Genomic DNA, 17,275 nt, shown 5'->3' with positions numbered 1-17,275 from the left:
CCGTAAGTTTTCCATCAAATTTCATACTTTTGGTATGATGATCGGGAAAAGATTCTCTATCATTTCATAAGAAAAAATCATTTTTTTTTTCTGAAAAATTTTCAACCCTGAGAACAAGTTTAGGAGAGGGCCTCTCGACCCTGAAAGGGTTAAGAAATAAATATATTCAATTAAAGAAAGAAATAAAGAAAGGAATAAGAAAAGCAAAAAGGGATTATGAGACTAAGGTCACAAGGGATTCAAAGACTAACCCAAAAGGATTCTTTCAGGTATACAGAAGTAAGATTAGGGACAAGATTGGCCCACTTAAGAGTAACTCTGGTAAGATCACTGACAGTGATAAGGATATGTGTGAAATTCTCAATACCTACTTCCTCTCAGTTTTCACCCAGGAAAATACCAGCGATATTCCTGAAATTAATAGATTATGTAGAACAGAACGATAATAATCTATGCACGATTGCGGTAACTAGTGACATGGTCCTCAGACAAATAGAGAAACTAAAACCTAACAAATCCCCAGGCCCTGATGAACTGTTTGCAAGGGTGTTAAAGGCTAATCTTTTTAACATATTACAAACTGGCATAGTGCCTGATAAGTGGAAAAAGGCAAATGTAATACCTGTTTACAAGGCAGGTGACAGGTCCTTGGCTTCGAACTATAGACCAATAAGCCTTACCTCCACAGTGGGAAAATTTATGGAAACAATAATTGCCGAAGCAATTCGTAGCCATCTTGACAGGCACAGATAGATTAATGAATCTCAACACGGTTTTACAAAGGGGCATTCCTGTCTTACGAATTAACTAACATTTTTCACTAATTTGTTTGAGGAGGTAGATCATGGTAATGAATGTGATATTGTGTATATGGACTTCAGTAAGGCTTTCGATAGAGTTCCACATCAGAGGCTATTGAGGAAACTTAAGGTACATGGAATAGGAGGAGAAATTTTTTCCTGGGTAGAGGCATGGCTGACAAATAGGTAGCAGAAAGTTTGCATAAATGGGGAGAAATCAGAATGGGGGCACGTCACAAGCAGTGTTCCTCAGGGGTCAGTGTTGGGCCCATTGTTGTTCACAATTTACATAAACGACATAGATGAGGGAATAAATAACGACATAAGCAAATTTGCTGATGATACCAAAATAGGCCGTCCAATTCATTCTAATGAGGACACTAGAGCACACCAGGATGATTTGAATAGACTGATGCAAGGGTCGGAGAAGTGGCAGATGCAGTTTAATATAGACAAATGCAAAGTTCTAAATGTTGGACAGGAAAATAACCATGCGACATATTAACTAAATAATGTAGATCTTAATATGTACTACTGATTGCGAAAAGGATTTAGGAGTTCTGGTTAGCAGTAATCTAAAACCAAGACAACAGTGCATTAGTGTTTGCAATAAAGCTAACAGAATTCTTGGCTTCATATCTAGAAGTATAAATAACAGAAGTCCTCAGGCTGTTCTTATTTTTTCTTTTTTTTTTATTAACACACTGGCCGATTCCCACCAAGGCAGGGTGGCCCGAAAAAGAAAAACTTTCACCATCATTCACTCCATCACTGTCTTGTCAGAAGGGTGCTTTACACTACAGTTTTTAAACTGCAACATTAACACCCCTCCTTCAGAGTGCAGGCACTGTACTTCCCATCTCCAGGACTCAAGTCCAGCCTGCTGGTTTCCCTGAATCCCTTCATAAATGTTACTTTGCTCACACTCCAACAGCACGTCAAGTATTAAAAACCATTTGTCTCCATTCACTGCTATCAAGCACACTCACGCATGCCTGCTGGAAGTCCAAGCCCCTCACACACAAAACCTCCTTTACCCCCTCCCTCCAACCTTTCCTAGGCCGACCCCTACCCCGCCTTCCTTCCACTACAGTTCTTCAACTCTATATATCCTTGGTTAGGCCTCATTTAGACTATGCTGCTCAGTTCTGGTCACCGTATTACAGAATGGATATAGTAAATGCTCTGGAAAACGTACAGAGTAGGATGACAAAGATGATCCCATGTATCAGAAATCTTCCCTATGAGGATAGACTGAGGGCCCTGAATCTGCACTCTCTCGAAAGGCGAAGAATTAGGGGGGATATGATCGAGGTGTATAAATGGAAAATAGGAATAAATAAAGGGGATGTAAATAGCGCGCTGGAAATTTCTAGCCAAGACAGGACTCGCAGCAATGGTTTCAAGTTGGAAAAATTCAGATTCAGGAAGGATATAGGAAAGCACTGGTTTGTTAATAGAGTTGTGGATGAGTGGAACAAACTCCCAAGTACAGTTATTGAGGCTAAAACGTGTAATTTTAAAAACAGGTTAGATAAATACATGAGTGGGTGTGGGTGGGTGTGAGTTGGACCTGACTAGTTTGTGCTGCTGGGTCTGGTGCCGTGCTCCTTCCTTGAGTGGAGGTGACCAGACTGGGTGGGTCATTGGGCTAATCTGGGGGGGGAGGGACATGGACCATATCTACCACTGGCAGAGTAGGTTATGTTATGTTAGGTTTTCCAGCTTGAGTTATTTTGAGTTTTGTCATATTAGCTTATTTATACAAAATAAAATACAGTAAAGCCTTGATATAATAAACTAATATGGACTGTTAGAAAAAATTTTAAAAAAATAATATTAAAATATACTAAAGTACCCTACTTTATACCTAATATGGTACTGTACACAACTGACAGACATATTGCAAAAAAACATTGAAAATAAGGAAGTTAAAAGTACAATTTACTCAGGGGATTCTGTCCAATATTTCAGGAGTCTGTTATATAGACGTAAGTTATACTGAGGATTCACTGTATGTACATAGCAAAAACCTACTAATTTTGGACATTTTGAGGAACAAACTGCACTCAAATCAAATATTACCCTGCCTTGCTCCACTCTTTCTATTCAATTTACTACAAAGGACTGTTTTCATTTCTGTATTAGACTGTTAAAGCCCCTGATGGTTCAGACATTTCAATAGAAATACCTAAGTGTTGCACAGCCTCGTTTACCAATGCCTCGGACTTACAACAACAGGCTTTGTGACCAGAATTCATACCTAAATAATGTATATTAGAGCTCATTTCCTCTTATTTTGTTTATTTCAATATACAGTACACTACTGTATAAACATTTAAAAACGTACAAGAAAGGTTATGAATAGTGCAAAGGTGACATTAAAACAATATCAAAGATGGCTGACACAAACTCACTACCAATATAGTACGTATGTTCCTCACTTAGTGACAAATTCGTTTAATAACGTGGTCTTAGGAACGGAACTCCGTCATTATGTAAGGAGAGGCCGTATTAAATATGCCACTACGGTAGGGCACTGGGTTCACAACTGGGCACTCATGGCTCGAGCAGTAGTAAGTTTATTTAGATACAATTGAGCAATTTTTAGACGATTACAATTTTCTTACATAGCAACGTATGTGTATTATATATTACTTACGATAACTCAAAGTCAGTGATTTATTTCTACTAGGGTTAATAAGTCACTTTGACATTTTTGGGTTATCCCATGTAACTTGCACCTATATTACAATGTAAGATAAAAGTAATCATCCAAAAATTGTACAATCATTCTTAATTGTGCAGGTGTGCTGCAGGTCACATACTGAGGGACCAGGTATCGCTCCCCAGAACAGGTAAAACATTGGGCATGTTTCTTTACACTTGCTGTCCCTGTTTACCTCGCAGTGAGTAGGTACCTGAGTGTTAGTTGACTAGCTTGGGTTGCATCCTGAGGGAAAGGATTAAAAGGCCCCCAACAGAAATAAGACAAGACTGTCCCTGACCAGTGATCAAGGTAAGGACCCCAATGGAAATAAATCACTTAATCTGACTTGTTTGGGTTATCCTAGGGAATTTACATTATGTATGATAACTGTATTTAAGTGCTGTGGGTCGCATCCCGGGGGGACAAAATTAAAAAAAAATGGAAATAAGATACAGTCCCCAACCAGTGACTGGGGTACGGACCCCAATGGAAATAATACAAACCCCAATGGAAATAAGTCACTTTGAGATTTTTGGAGTTATCTTAGGTAATTCACACTATATATGATAATTGTATTTATGCGTACCTGTGCCTAAATAAACTTAATAACTTTCATCACCAATCATGAGTCCAAAACACCTACTGCCCATAATCACACAGCAGGAAACTGGTACCCAGGGTCTAAGTATTTGCTCATTTAGGCCTTTTACATTATTTTGAACTTTTACAATGGCTTTATATAGAAAATTACGTACTATAACTTGTGGTTCACACCCCTTTTTTTTAATGAGCACCAATGGGCCCCTATAGAGATAAGCCGCATTGCTATTCCTTATTGGGTTATACTGGGATATTAACCTTCCAGATTATCCTGGGATATTACCCCTCCAGGGTTAATAATGCTGAGAAAACGTTTAACATTTAAGTTCATTGTAACTTGAAGACAATGTTGCGTGTTGCCCCCCGTTACACAGGTGTTTCAACCATTATAAACTTGACTTACCCGCCACCAGAAGGGAGGATCCACCAGCCTCAACCCTCACAAGTCTGGTATAAAATATAGCACCGTCAGGGTGGATAAATTGATGAGATATAATAGGAAAACTTGAGAATGAGAGCAGCGGTCTGAGTGATGTACACAGACCATCCTCCAGGTCGTCGTCCCTCACTCTCACTCTTATCGTTTACTCTCAATAACTTGTTTATTCCTGTTTTTTTACATATATTTCGTCTTTGCTTTTGAGAAATTAAGAAATACTAAGTTTCGTAATGTTAAATATGGCGATGGAACTGCTTTAATAGTACTCAACGCGTTTAGAAAAAATTATAATTATAATTTTTGTTATGCACATCCACTCTTATCAACTCCACATCCAGCCTTGATAAATCATATTTTTACATACATTTCCTTTTTGTTTTTAAGAGATTTGGGAAATTTTATAGTTTTACGGTATTAAACATAGCATTGAACCTGCTGTAATATTATTCTAAATGCTTAAAAAATTATAATTTTACATTTTTCTTGTTCTGATTATCTTGTATAAGAATATTATTTTTATTTATGCAGACAGTTTCAAAATAACTTAGTTTATTATAGACTCAACCTTACTAACCTAGAGATCATTTACAATTATTTGATTAATATTTAAATATATTATAAACAGTAAAATATTTCACATCCCATCAAGAAAAGTTTAAATGAATCAGTCTATAGCAAAAGAAAAGCTTAAATTATGCTTAACTTGACCTTAGATACATAAAGTTTTTTTCAGACCAGACATTAATATTTTCTAAAACGTATATATTGTAATTTGCCTTCCCGGAATCATTTTTTCCGGGTATTATCGTACATCAGTGAGGCAACAACATTAATCCCGTGTAACATTTGCAATAACCAAAGTTTTTATTGAGGCTTTTACAAATATACACTGGAACTTTTATAATAGTCTAGATGTACACTGGTGTTATAGGCCTATATATAGATAGTACATTAAGTAGGTCTGTCTAAGGATAATCCAGTAAAATAAAACATTTTATTTCCTTTGGTTTCTTTAGTTATATTTGGGCTTGAATTATATTTCTACTCCAGACCGCAGGATGAAAATGGTCCTGTAATAGATAAATTAAACCGTATCAAGCCTCCAGTTCATTCTTGTCAACAACAGTGCCAGTGTTGCAACACGTGTTTACATATAGGAGTGAATCATACACTACTCGCATGGTCAATTACTGGTGTGGAAAATGCTGTATATATTTTCCAGAAATTCAGTATTTATATGTAAATAGATGGCCATACTGTATTTAATAATATTTATGTCATAGAAAACGGAAAGCCTGCGTCTGCGCAGACGAGACTCGCCATCTTGGTTTTGAATTTTGTACAAACGTTGGTGTAATGGGAAGAATTTTTCGTGCTCTAGAGGTTAAAATTGTGTTGACACCTCTCAAATAGGAGGCGAAATTGGTGGATGTGCATTCCTGCATAACTTGAGATATCAGACGACTGGACAAGACAGCTCCAGGAACCTCAGATAAGCTCTCTAGATTTGTGTGTAATTCTGGCCAGCATTATTTTCATAGATTTAGTTAGAGTGAGGTTTTCTGAGTATGATACACATTAATCTCCAGTCAAATTGGTGAGTGATATTAAGATATATTTTCCTTCTGTTATGTAATTGTGTATATATATAACCATTTATTATTTTTAATATACAGTCCACAAATTTATATATTTACCAGTATTCCTGGTGTTTACCTGAAGTTTACCTGGAGAGAGTTTCGGGGGTCAACGCCCCCGCGGCCCGGTCTGTGACCAGAGCAACTTGTGGTTATGACAGTGGTAGGTATCGAAGGGGGACATTTTTTGCGACCTAGGTGTCCCAAATTCCTACTTGTCTATGTAACATTCAAATTCAAATTCAAATTCAAAGTTTATTCTTTATAAGGATTACAATGCTGAGTTTACAGAATTTGGTTATTGTGTGGTTTACATGTAGTAAAATAATAATTACAGAGTGTACCACTAGAACACCTAGCATGGCTAGGCATTTCGGGCAGACTTAAATTAAATCTAAAGTTTAAAATATTACAAAATTCTGAGGTAAGTTGGTATTATGGCTAAGTGACTAAATACTAGTTTGTGAGTTTAGCAATGTGAATGCTTTTGTTTTGGCACTACACATAGTTTCAGTATTGGAGTATCACAGGCCAACTTATGGCTAGTTAAGATTCATTATTTTGAGATTGAGATTGATATTTCTGTTTATGATCAAATGGGTGAGTGAGTGTAAGTGTTAACCACCAGGTGGCATTCGTGTAATTAGTTGACAGGGTGTATCAGGGAGATAAGATGTTTTCTGATGGTAGTTTTGAAGGTGATGAATGTGTCTGCAGTTTTAGAATTTTCAGGTAGGGTGTTCCAGATTTTAGGGCCTTTGACATACATTGAATTTTTGTAAAGGTTTAGTTGGACACGGGGAATGTCATAGAGATGTTTGTGTCTGGTGTTGTGCCTGTGGGTTCTGTCACAACTATCAGGAAAGCTTTTTAGGTCAAGGTTAATATTGGAATTTAAGGTCCTGTAGATGTAGATTGCACAGTAGAAAGTGTGGATGTACTGAACAGGGAGTAAGTTTAGATCTATGAAGAGTGGGGGGTGTGTTGCCAGGGATGGGATTTAGTGATTATTCTTATTGTGGCTTTTTGTTGGGTTATTATTGGCTTTATGTGTGTTGCTGCAGTTGAACCCCAAGCACAGATAGCATAGGTGAGGTATGGATATATAAGTGAATGGTATAGTGTGAGAAGGGCAGTTTGCGGCACGTAGTATCGTATCTTGGAAAGGATCCCAACCGTTTTGGATACTTTTTTGGTTATGTGTTGGATATGGGTGCTGAAGTTCAGGTTGTTGTCGAGGTATAGGCCTAGGAATTTGCCCTCATTATGCCTGGCAATTAGAGTGTTGTCGGTCTTAATGTTAATTTGCCCATCTCCTGCTCTGCTACCAAACATAATGTAGTAGGTTTTGTCAGTGTTAAGCGTAAGTTTATTGGCTGTCATCCAAGTCGATATTTTGATCAGCTCCTCATTAACAATGGTGTTGAGGGTGGCAAGATTAGGGTGAGAGATGACATAAGTCGTGTCGTCAGCAAAGAGAATGGGGTTCAGGTGTTGAGAAACGTTTGGAAGATCATTGATGTATGTGAGGAAGAGCAGGGGATCAAGGACACTTCCCTGTGGAACTCCAGTATCAAGTGGTTGTGTTGTTGATGCTGTGTCTTTAATGGTGACATACTGATACCTATTAGTAAGGTAAGATTTGAAATATGCAAGCGCATGGCCTCTTATACCATAATGGTCAAGTTTGTGGAGTAGGATGCCGTGGTCTACTGTGTCAAAAGCTTTTCTTAGGTCAATAAAAATTCCTAGTGGATATTCCTTATTTTCCAATGCTGTGTAAAGCAGATCTAGCATTTTTATGATTGCATCGTTAGTGCTTTTATTTTTCCTGAATCCAAATTGGCAGGGGTTGAGTATGTTTAGTGCCGTTATAAATGAATATAGTCTCCTGTGCACGAGTTTCTCAAAGATTTTGGATAGCAATGGTAAGTTTGATATTGGCCTATAATTGTTTAAATCTGTAGGGTCACCACCTTTATGTATTGGTGTAACCCTTGCTGTCTTGAGTAGTTTCGGGAAGGTGCTAGTTTCTAGTGACGTGTTAAAAAGTAATGAGATAGCATGCGAGAGGACATGGGCCGCTCTCTTGTACAATAATGGTGGGACACGAGACAGATTCCCCGAGTTATTTTTAAGTGACTTTATAATCTCGGTGACTTCCGTGGGCTCAGTTGGAGCAAGATAGAAGGAATTTGGGAATTTCCCATCTAGGTAGTCCCCAGCATGGGCATTGGTACGTGGGATTTTATTGGCGAGATTAGAACCTATGGTTGAGAAGAAGTCTTTTATCTTGTTAGCTGTGTCAGTGGGATGCAGTGGTGTTTCATTAGGTTTAGTTAGGACAATATTCTTGGTTTTTTTCAGTTTGTGGGTCCCTAGAATCTGAGAGAGTGTTTTCCAGGTCTTTTTTATATCTCCTCTTGTGTCAGTGAATCTACTGGAGTAGTATAGTTGTTTGGCTTTCTTTATTACTTTGGTGAGGACTGATGAATAGTGTTTAAGAATATCTTTGTGTATTAAGCCCTGTCTATATTGCTTTTCATATTGGTGTTTCTTATCAATGGATTTCAGAATGGTGCTGGTTAGCCATGGGCAACCAAGCCGTTTGTTTGTGATCTGTTTCGTTTTTATAGGACAATGTTTGTTGTATAGTCTAAGTAATTTGTTAAGAAAAATGTCTGTCCAGTCATCAATACCATTGGCCTTGGGGAATTCTGTAGGCCAGTCAACAGTCTCTAGGTCAGCTGTGAACTTCCTTACTCTAGGCCTCATCATGGAGTCTAAGTGAAACTTTGTTGTATTCAAGTGGTGGTTTACTAATGTTTGACAAGAGGAAGGTAGGGTAGTGGTCTGTAGTGCTATCTGTGATTATCCCTGATTTAAGGGGGGCTAGTATATTGGTCCATATGTGGTCTATTACGGTTGCACTTGTTTGATAAATAATAATTATCTTTGTTATCATTTACTGTTATGTACATTATTAGTTACATTCAGATAAATGCAATTTTCCACAACTGGGATAATCCACATGATAAACACACATACATAAATACAGTCAGTTTAATATGTTTATTATGCACCCCATACCCATCCTGTGGGCGGTAGTCAAAGGATTACAGAGGTATATAATGGGTCCAAGGACTGGGCCCCGAAGTTCTGATAACTGAACAAGGTACGAAGGTAATGAACTCCAGGTAGATCTAGTCACAATCATGACCAAGTTACAAAGGTAATGAATAATCTACACGTCTAAACATGGTTACACTCATGAACAAATTACAAAGTAATGAGCAATTCACACGTCCACACCTGGTCACAACTATGAGTTATTAATGCAAATATTAATTGGGTCACACACACACACACACACACACACACACACACACAGGAGGAGATAAAAGCGAATGAAGGTATCATGAAGGCAATTAGGCGAGGGCGACATGACCCTGGTGGCAAATTTTCGGAGAATTGAGTGATTCGCAAGGAGAAGGAAGCGGCCTCTCAAAGTAATTTTCAAGGCAGAATCAACTCGAACCACGGCTGAGAGACAAACTCGAATTCCAGAGTGTGTACCTCGACCGAGACAGAACGCAAGAGGAAAGGAGGATACTGACAGAGTGCAAAAGCAAAAGGAGGAATGGGAGGAAGAGACAAAGAGAAGCAGAATAACCCAGACACAGGTAGAAGGGCAAACCCCCCCCCAGAAACATCAGCAGAAGAGCTCCAACCACAACAACCCCAAGACAACTGAACAATCTAAGCCAACAATCACACATGGATCCCTCTGTCCCCACCCCCACACCACAAACCCCAACCCTACAGCAACCCCCTAAGCCTTAGGGGGTTGCTGTAGGGCCTAAGGGATGTGATGAATGGTTTGAAAAACCGACAAGTTGAAGATTGAGACACTTATGCAGCATATGGGAATCTTTATTCAGGAAACGTTTCGCCACACAGTGGCTTCATCAGTCCAATACAAAGAGGAAGGCGTAAGGAGAGGAGGAGAATGAGGTAATCAGTCCCTCAACCTGGAGTCGATGTGTTCAGTCCATCAATCTTGTAGAATGTACAGCATAGGGCCGTAGACGTGGCTTATATACTGTAGTGAGGTGACGTGAAGCAGATGGAGGCGGGGTCATAGTGGTACCATCCACTAGTCGAAGTAGGTCTTCGTCCAAAGGTTGAACAAGTGTTGAAGAATTCTTTGTAACAAGACCCCATGATGCTGCCGTGTCTGACAGTTGTGATGAATGGTTTGAAAAACCGACAAGTTGAAGATTGAGACACTTATGCAGCATATGGGAATCTTTATTCAGGAAACGTTTCGCCACACAGTGGCTTCATCAGTCCAATACAAAGAGGAAGGCGTAAGGAGAGGAGGAGAATGAGGTAATCAGTCCCTCAACCTGGAGTCGATGTGTTCAGTCCATCAATCTTGTAGAATGTACAGCATAGGGCCGTAGACGTGGCTTATATACTGTAGTGAGGTGACGTGAAGCAGATGGAGGCGGGGTCATAGTGGTACCATCCACTAGTCGAAGTAGGTCTTCGTCCAAAGGTTGAACAAGTGTTGAAGAATTCTTTGTAACAAGACCCCATGATGCTGCCGTGTCTGACAGTTGTGATGAATGGTTTGAAAAACCGACAAGTTGAAGATTGAGACACTTATGCAGCATATGGTATGTGAGGTATGTGAGCAGGGCCGGATTAAGAAGTCTCCGGGCCCTAGGCTATTCAGATTGGCGGGGCCCCTTTGAGTTACGGGTAAGCGAAGCGACCCCTACCAGCTTGGGGGTGGGGTGGGGGGTCGGTGTGAGCCTGTGTAAGGTCTAATTAAATACATTCTGGCTATTTAGATTAAATTTAATAGGGAAAGTACATCAAGACAACCAAAACCATTTACCAACAGCCATTATAACTATCTTGTTAAATTATGCATTTTAAAGAGAATAAACTCAGGACAGCATAGTATTACTAGATTAGGCTATAAAGTAGTGACATCATGTACCTATTATATTCAGCATAACCACTACAGCACTATTATTCCCTTTATAAATCACTGACCATTATTGTTATCATTGCATCATGCATAAGACTATCAAATCATATAAACTCAAGAAAGTAAAGAATTGTTTATATTCACAGGCACTTCTTAAATAAACTTTTTTCTGGATTTCATATTGGCAAAATCATCAATTATATTCTGAAAATCAATATTTCTTGTTAGATCAGACTCAATGGTCAACAAGGCTAGGTTACACAATTTGTCTTGGCTCATTGTTGAACGGAGCTGGTTTTTCACTCTTTTCAAAACAGAAAATGAACGTTCTCCTTCACAGTTAGTAGCTGGAAGTGTTAGGTAAAGGCGATACACTATGTCAACATTAGGGAAGGTTTCTGAGATACCTGCATTTCTTAAATGTTTCAAAGCAGCTGAGGGCGCACATTTTTCAGGTGGAGCTTTAATCTGATTCATATACCCAGAAAAATGAACTATTTCTTCAACAAATTTGTCCTGAACATCTGCTGAAAGGTGTTGTTGCAACTTTAATGCAGCTTCTCTCAATTCTGCATCTGGCATAGTAGTAATTTTGAACAGAAATCCAAACTTGTCATTGAGATTCTGGTATATTTCTTTTCTTTTCACCAATTATGTAATCAGTGAATCCAGAATGACGAAGTATGTAGCTGTCTTACATTTCTGCCTTGGTAGCAACACAATTTCATTGTCTGACTCTTCAAAATTGCGTTTCCTCTTCCTTGACCGCTGATGATCTGCCCGGTAACTGCAGTCTTTCACCAGCAGTTTAGCTTTCTCTTCAAACATTTCAAAAGCTTCATCATTGCGAAGTGAGCTTACAAATTCCACTAAGCCTGCATAGAGGTTAGCACAAGTAGCCATTTCAATTTCAATTTTCTGAAGTGTCTTGTTCGGGGCATTTAACCGTTCCAGTATACAGTCCCAAAGCACACAGAGTAAGGCCAATTCAAAATCTTCCAATTTTGATGCTAAGCTGGCTGCTTCGCTTCTTGTAGTTGCTGTCTGGTCTTCATCCTCTGCTATTTGGATCAAAGCAGAACGTATTTCAGCAAAGCTGTCTTTCAAAGCATGTGTTGCATCATGCTGCGCTGACCACCTTGTTGATGATTTGATGACATCTCCATGAATGGTTGACTTGAGTATACTCCACCGATGCATTGAAGCAGAGAAAAAATTAAAGAGTGCTTGTAAAAGCCAAAAAATGAAACTGCAGCGACACAACACTCCGCAGCACATGACCCAACAAGATTAAGAGAATGTGCTGAGCAGGGCACATATTCAGCAAGTGGGTTGATTTGCTTGATACGGGCTTGCAATCCATTATATTTACCCGACATGTTACTTGCATTGTCGTAGCTCTGGCCATGGCAATCCATAATAGAGAGATCATGTTCAAGCAGAGTATCCAGTACTACATTCATCATTGTTTCTCCATCATGGCCTGAAAGAGGAATGAATTTTATAAAGTGCTCTACAGGCTTACCACTGGAGTCGACAAAGCGAGCAATGAATGTCAATTGATCTGTATGTGAAATATATGGTGTTGAATCTACACTTATTGCAAAGTATTTTGCAGTTTTCACAGCTGCTATGATGTTATTGAGGACCTTCTTAGTCATCAGTTCAATAAATTCATTGCATATAGGAGATGACATGTAAGATACAGTGCCTCTTCCTGCATTCCCAAGGCGTGACACATGATTTGCTAAGAATGGATCGAATTGTGCTAACAGTTCTATGATCCCTAGGAAATTGCCATTGTTTTCCGAACCAAAAACCTCATTTTCTCCACGGAAAGCAAGTCCTCTTAGAGCTAAGAATTTTACAACAGCAACAACTCTTTCTAGAACTTTTCTCCAATAACTGCGCTCTTTTTCAGTTTGATTTTCCAAATGAGAATCCAATAAGCCTTTTTTCTGTGCACGAAATACACTGGCTGAAATGCAGCTCCTGTGAGTGGTGCTGTTTTCATGTTCCTCGAAACGCTTGGAATTTTTCCAGTCATTGAACCCCTGTGTGAAGGTATTTTCTTTGGTAGAAAATAGCTTGCATGCTGAACAGTACACTTTTCCTGAGCTTTCAGAGTATACCATCCATGATCTTTTCCCAGTTTCTGAATTTGCAAGCTTCCTATAAAACATAGATGACTTTAAACAACGACGACTTCCATCATCATAAATCCTTGCTGATTTCCTAAAGTCAATGTTCAGAGTTTGACTGAAGTTTTCTGCAATGAAAGCATTACGTAGAGAATCTGGGATTACATTTGGCCATGAGGTAGGATCTTTTAAGACAAATCCTGTGGATGAAATGTCCGTTGAGACATTGAGAGGAGACACAAAAGAAGTAGATGCTGGCTGAGAAATAATGGAGGGAGGGCTTCCTGTATGATCTGACGTATCGTGAGCATGTCTGTGATCTTTCTGCAGCTTCCTACATCTTTCTTTTTCTGTTCTTCTTCTTGAATTTTCTTTTCTTTTCTGTGACCCACTCGCATAAGAACGTCCAACATCACGTTCACGAGATGCCATAATGAGGATGTATCACTGTCTGTAATCATGCAAATACAAATTTTTCATTATCAATTATTATTAATTTTTTAATTATTATTATTTTTTTTTCTGTCACTTGGGGGGATATGGCCCTTGTAGCCCCCTTTCCTCTGGCTGCGCATCTAAAAATTCAAAACGTTACCAGAAAGGAGTCATATACAGAACTTTTACCATAGATTAGGTTAGTGATTTGGGCTACGAATATTTTACTAATTCATCCTCCTTGATCTCCAATTTACTTAAACAGAAATCATACCGAGTCCAAGAACAATGCACAATGGTATTTATATTACCATTTTCATAACTAAACTAATCATTATGTTTTGCATGATATATGGCCTACCACCATAGATAAGGACATGAGAATTAAAGAATGCAGGGACAATTTTCAGTTTCACCCAACCAACGATTTTCTGATGTAGCTTATGTGTTTCTGGGGAAATATGTAGTAAATTAATTGATGTTCTACATCACTTCCGTCGCAACTTGAAAACTAAGCATTTGCGACGGAAGTGATGTAGAACATCAATCAATTGAGATCTGTTATTGAAATGATGAAGACTTAAAGACAGGACAAAGTGCTTTTAAAACCTACAAACGGAAGTCAGTTTGCGTTTTTTGGATTTTCTTTATAGTATTTTTACCAAAAATGCGTCTTTACTGGTCCATGCGTCTTTACTGGTCAAGTAACCCTATCAGGTACCTCCCTTAACATTTAGAGGCGAAAACAGACATTTATCCATACACATCAATGTCTATCAACAACACTTCAGTTAATTTGTCACAGTACAAGTCTAGATAACGTGTAATTACTACAGAAAATTGGAGAGGAATCTCCCATACTCACCCATTAGCGGGAAAACACAGCTGTTCTGATGTAAACAAAGGCGTGTTGAGTGTTGCCATCTATGGTTAGGTTTATTTATTTTTATTTTATTTTATTTCATTATTTATTTTTGTTTTGATTAATTTTTAAAAATCAATTTTACTCTCCAAACACTTGAACTTTTTAGGGAGGGACCCCTTTGCACTTGCACCATGTGCGCAGTCTTGGATGAGCCCCTGAACCCCTTGGACCGCGGGGCCCTAGGCAAATGCCTAGTTTGCCTATGCGGTAATCCGGCCCTGTATGTGAGGAGCTAAACAGGAGATTTAAGGCAGTATTTACAGTAGACATAGGGAGGGCTCTGGGAAGACAGCACAGAGGGGAACATCAACAGGGAAAATACCAACAAGTGACATATGAACAATGGAGGAGGAGGTGCAGAAGTTGCTAAGTGACCTTGATGCCTCAAAGGTGGAGGGACTGGACAACATCTCCCTGTGGGTCCTTAGAGAAGGAGCAGAGATGCTGTGCATGCCACTAACCACAATCTTCAATACATCCCTTGAAACTGGGAAGTTACCTGAGATATCGAAGATGGCAAATGTAGTCCTCATTTTTAAGAAAGTCTTGGAGAAGATTATCAAGAGGAGAGTGGTGGAGCACCTGGAACAGAACAAGATTATAAATGACAACCAGCATGGATTCATGGAAGGCAAATTCTGTGTCACAAACCTTCTGGAGTTTTATTACAAGGTAACAGAAGTAAGACATGAGAGAGAGGAGTGGGCGCATTGCATTTCCCAGACAGCAGGAAGGCCTTCGACACAAGTTCCTCAGAAGAGATTAGTGCAGCAGCTGGAGGATCAGGCATGTATAACAGGGAGGGCACTGCAATGGATCAGAGAATACCTGACAGGGAGGCAACAACGAGTCATGGTACATGAAGAGGTATCACAGTGGGTGCCTGTGACGAGTGGGGTCCCACAGGTATCATGTGGGAGTTCGATACGTGGATTAGGGTAGAAATACTCACGTAGGCTGTTATACGTATATTGGCGATATGTGGAGAGAGACCTGCCAGCCGTTACCTATCTCCTTGCTACTACTCGATATACTGGCTCGCCGGCTGCCCAGTACCCAGTGGGTCTTTGAATACTGCTGAGGTCAGCACAATATGAAAGACCGTGACTCAAGAGACGGTTGATCGTTGAGTCAGACGGTACTGGTAACTGGTTACTACTACTGAGACTGGTAACTGGTTACTACTACTGAGACTGGTAACTGGTTAATACTACTGAGAGCTCGGCGACGCTAACGTATGTCGTCCCGACATACAACTAATACAAACTAGAGATGGTAGGTATACGGCTTGGGCTGATTCTATACAATGTCAAAGTACACAACATTAAACATTAAAAATACATAAGTAGAACAATGGAATGAAAGCTTACGTAACTGAAACTGTAATGCAATACAAGGTATACGATAGTACAACTTAAAACTCAACAATTGAACAACGAACTCTACGTTGAGAATACAAGTGATAAAAAAAAAATTTTGATCGATCGATCTGTATTCGTGTGATCTACGGATTCTGAGGAAGGAATATATACAAAGAAAGAGTGTTTAACAGAAAGGCAGATTCGGTGCACGCAAATCTAGACTGTTAACTCTCAGAATGCGGAGAGAACATGAACACAAAAAAAAAATTCTTGAATACTGATAAGTTGATACTGTAATTATTCATCTATACAGGTTATTTACATTTAACCCCAACTCTGCTAGGGTAAGATTGGCATATGCAGAATGGGTGTCATCTCTGGGAGGATCAAACTCTGTAGCATAGGCTAACTCATGCTGTATTTGAGGCGAATCTGAATTGGAAGTTACAAATGATACTTGAGGATTTCTCAATACCTGTCGTGTACGTAGGGAATAACGACATTCAGGTTGATCGTCTGACTGAGTATCAGAGGAAGAGAGTACAGGATCAGGAGGATTGTCAGAGTCTGTCACATTAGTCTGGGTTGGAACATCATTATCATCACATACTAACTTCATATGATCCAAATGCGATTCTTTATACTGACCAGTACTAATCTCTCTAACCTTATACTTATTTCCAGTGAAATGTTCAACTACTCGATAAGGACCAACAAACCTTTGATCAAGCTTTGGCATTGCAGACGTTTTGTTAAAATTAGTCAGCATAACTCTCGAACCTACTTTGATTTTGGATGGCTTTGATCGAGTGTTTGCGACTCTTGTAAATTCAGCTGTTGATTTATGAAGTGTTTCACGGATTCTTCTAAAAACACTTTGAGCTAAGCTGGTACGAGTTGCTACGAAATCATCAGGGTTGTAATTTGGTTTCGGATTAGAATACAACAACTCATAAGGCAAACGTTTATCTACACCGTACAATGCATAATGTGGAGTGTCACCAATAGAAACATTGTAAGCAGAATTTATAGCACACTGCACATCAGGTATAACTTCATCCCAAGTTTCACTATTGGGATTGATAGTGGCTCTCAAGACATCAAGTACTTTCTTATTGGTTCGTTCCGCTAACCCATTGCTGGCAGGATGATGAGGAACAATGGTGGATTTAGTGATCTTGTACAAGGTACACAAATTTTCAAGAATTTCATTACAGAATTCACC

General features: G+C 39.1%; 1 protein-coding gene across 1 annotated transcript in view; it reads right to left on the bottom strand.

The window, feature by feature from the left end:
• LOC128698199 (ubiquitin-conjugating enzyme E2 Z) overlaps positions 1-4,669 on the bottom strand; it is an 82,679-nt gene extending 78,010 nt beyond the window's left edge. The window contains exon 1 of the mRNA XM_053790331.2: positions 4,514-4,669. The gene's annotated coding sequence lies outside the window, so the exon portion shown is untranslated. The remainder of the gene's footprint in view (positions 1-4,513) is intronic.
• Positions 4,670-17,275: the final 12,606 nt, after the last annotated feature.

This window comes from Cherax quadricarinatus, chromosome 63, assembly GCF_038502225.1.
Source record: "Cherax quadricarinatus isolate ZL_2023a chromosome 63, ASM3850222v1, whole genome shotgun sequence".
Lineage (NCBI taxonomy): Eukaryota > Metazoa > Arthropoda > Malacostraca > Decapoda > Parastacidae > Cherax > Cherax quadricarinatus.
This window is presented reverse-complemented; position numbering and strand designations above follow the sequence as displayed.